The sequence below is a fragment of the Pleuronectes platessa genome, chromosome 11 (assembly GCF_947347685.1).
Source record: "Pleuronectes platessa chromosome 11, fPlePla1.1, whole genome shotgun sequence".
Lineage (NCBI taxonomy): Eukaryota > Metazoa > Chordata > Actinopteri > Pleuronectiformes > Pleuronectidae > Pleuronectes > Pleuronectes platessa.
Window position 1 is genome coordinate 14891819 of NC_070636.1, and position 3623 is coordinate 14895441.

The 3623-nt window shown below is 37.2% G+C and overlaps 1 long non-coding RNA gene across 2 annotated transcripts; it reads right to left on the reverse strand.

The window, feature by feature from the left end:
- Window positions 1-1716: 1716 nt before the first annotated feature.
- LOC128451181 (uncharacterized) lies at window positions 1717-3264 on the reverse strand. Of its 2 annotated transcripts, XR_008340081.1 has the most exons (4): window positions 3174-3242; window positions 3060-3095; window positions 2460-2544; window positions 1717-2346 (listed from the first exon to the last, which is right to left on the reverse strand). It is a non-coding gene; the product is annotated as an uncharacterized LOC128451181 (long non-coding RNA). The 2 variants fall into 2 exon arrangements; XR_008340080.1 differs by having other exon boundaries at window positions 3060-3264.
- Window positions 3265-3623: the final 359 nt, after the last annotated feature.

The window sequence follows — 3623 nt, forward strand, 5'->3', positions numbered from 1 at the left end:
TAAATACTAAAGTTAAACACCAAGGTTAATCTTCCCAATGTTACAAAACACATCGTTTGGTAGAATAAGATGTGAAATGGGAACATTTCCTGGCGCTACAGGTGTTTTGTCCACAATGCCTCGCTCTACCTGGCCTCGGCGACCTAACGCTAATTAGCATCACGTTAACACATATCACTCATTAAGATAAGCAGCAGAAAACACAAAAGAAGCCAGCAACAATATTTTCACATTTGTCATAAAAGCAACAGAAAACCGCACATTATCAACATGTAACAGCAGAAGCTTCATATTATACAGTGGTTTAATTTCAAACTTGAATAATGAGCCTGAATTGTATTGGTTAGCATGCTGGGTAAATACAGAGAGAGGGTGAGACATGACTTACCTCAGTCAAGGTCAGAGTGCAATAGCAGCTGTCTTAAAATGTAACAGTATTTAAAGCAATCAACAGCCAATCAGAGGTCTCCTATCAAAATACCAACTTTGATGCTGTTCATCAAAGCATCAAAGGAGGTATTGAGAGAATGTCCCTGTCAATCAAAATAATATTTCAAATCTTAGCATCTGGTTGTTATGGTGATATAACCACCTACTGATGAGGAAGTTTTGCGATCATTTATTTCTGTAAATAAAAACAGGACGTTTCATTTTGGTGGACTTTTAATTGCGTCATTCTTGCAGCATCTGATCTTTAATTTTTTTAATGGCTCCTGTCTTATCACCTTCTTGTCTTAGTATTTATATATATATATATACATATTATATATATATATATATATATATATACAATATATATTTACATATATGTTTATATACATTAACATATGCATGTAATAAATGAAACAAAATACATTGTTCATTTCGTCGTGTAACTCTTAGCCGCAGTATTTCATCACAAACGAACATGTGAACATTATACAACCCAGGATATTTCCAAACAAAATTCAGACTTAAATAGTTTAAATTTATTTTACCAAGAGGTTCATGTCACACTGTATGGAGAATATTTAAGATAAGACGATTTTCTACAACCACAAATTCCATTGCACAAGTGTTTTGCAGCAGAAAATACCTTCATAGGTGTCTATGGATGAGAGTAATTCAACTCAGAGCTCAAACAAAACCTAAAGAATCACGGAGACGGATGACCAATTACAATACATATGATTAACTGGATATGAAATGACTTCTACAAGAGGATATGACATTTTGATCATTTTGCGCAGCCCTAGTTTTCATTGAAATGCTTGTTCTCTCACATGAAAATACTTTGTTCTTTAAAATGCACAACAATGTTTGTCAGTAGGACTTCCTGATATCTTCCTCAACGATGAATGGACACACATTCTGTTCATCCACCGACTGCCCTACCTTACACATGGCATGACAGTATGATTTTGAAGGTCAGATTTCAAAAACATCTCAGAGTTAATTTTTACTGTTTTAGATTCTTAGTACTGGAGATTCTTAACATCTTTCTGTCTAAAGTTGATTTTAGGTCTATTTAAGAAGACGTGTACTGTTTGTAGTGATCTATTAATGCAAAATGCAACAAATTTGTAGCTAACATGGTCTATCAATGAGGCCTAACTGGTTTGACCGCTATAGAGGCTGTTGGAATATATGAACTTCATTTGTTTGGTTAATCTTTATAGTTATTTTTATTTTATTGGTAGTTGTTTGTTCTGCCTTAAAAGATATAAAACAAGCACAACGATTTCCATGACTTTTATAACTTCAGACGACAAGAAATAGCAAATAACGATTCAAAGGGAGCAAACAACATGGAACCTCGAACAAACACAGGAGAAATGATACATGTAAAATGATTTAGAACAGTCAATTATATTAATGATTAGATAATAAGATATAACAAATACGATTCTTAGTTTCAAAATGTACTCAAAGGAGAGACGTTTAAATGTGCAAGAGTATTGACATTGACAAATGTGACAACTGAAACAATAACATTTGTATTGGAAGCTGTCAAATCTGCACCATCAGCAAATGTAGTCATCCTTATAAATCCTAAACATCTCATTTAATTCAATTCAAAAATATATCAGGTAGCACTATTTTGACATGTGACCATAAAATACTACAAATTGCAGCACTGACTGAGCTTTCTCATAGGTTTGACCCAATAGTTAAGTCTCTGGGCTTCAGAAGAGAGTTTCCCTTTAAGTGCCACAATAAGAATCCTTTTCCAACAGGTTGGACATCTCCATCCACGACAGGTCCCACTGCACCTCTGTCACATCCAACTTGGTGGCAGGAAGCACCCCTGCTGGAACTTCCTGTTTGGAAACAGGCCAGCAGCTCCAAGTGCAGAACTTCTGGTAACTTCAAGAAAATACAACAGGCAGTGAATCATTTACTTCACCACCTGTTGGGCTTGTCGTTCATGCAGTAGAAAGTAGGAAGTCAAGACGGATGAAAATTTTATAAATACTAACCTGTAGTGACAAACGAGCCAAACAGTCAAAGGAATGACGATCAGAAGTAGAACCCCACATGAAGCAATGATCCATTTCCAGGAACCTGATCAAGACGACATAATACTTGTTTAAATAAATAAAACTGTTATAATAACAACAACAATTGGATTTCCAATCAACTTGGCAGACAGATGTAGTAAGTGTCAGGAAAGGGCCCACTGTATTTTGGTATTAAGCCGATCCAGTCATTTTTTAACTCTTTCTTTAACATTGTGCTTTTAAAACGTTTTCCTAGGGAATAATTCTTGGACCTTAATGAAAAAAGTCTGCCGTATGTAGAGGACTGATATCTATGAGTGTGTGAAATTTGGTGCAGCTTGATTGTATTTAAGGGGACAGCTTGGCCTTGGTGAATATGCGCTCTACTGAGTCCCATTGTAGTTTCTTTCATCTCATTAGATCCTGAGGGATCTTCCTGATGAAATTAGACCTTGATGAAAAGACAGAGCAGGAGGAGAACCAGACAACCAAAAGGCTTCACTCAATAATGGAAAATGTGTTGATTTATATTGAGTATTTCCTCCAAAACAAGTAGATGTATATGAATAAGAAAAATACCAGTGGAGGCTGGAGTCTCCTCTGATGTGAAGTTTCCTAAAAGAAACAACAGTTGATATGTGACACTGATCCACTTCTATAGAACACACAGCAGAGTGATGATGTTCAGCTGACCTCTGTCCGGTCTCACTGATAACCAGCTCTCTGGACTCTGCAGCTGTCTGACGCACACCTGTAGAAGCCTTCATCTTTCCGTGTCACATTCTTAAGAGTCATCTTTATGACTCGGTCTGAACCGGACAAACTGTTAGAGTCAATCAATGCTCCGTTTTTAAAGAAGCTGGTTTGTTTGTGTTTGCCGCTCTGATGCTGATAACACAAGGTGACATCGTCATCCGTAAACACAGGGGAGGCTTGGGTCTTCAGAATGATGTCGCCATCTGTGGAAGAAAAATAGAAGGCAAGATTGAACTCCTACTTCTTTTAGTCCCTAAGGATGCTGAATTTTTGCGGGCGCAAACATTCAGCATCCTTAGGGGCTAAGCCCCCCCTTTCTTTCAACCCTAGAAACGCCCCTGGTCCCACCCTCACTAAACTCTCGCAATTAACCCAGACAGGCAGAGC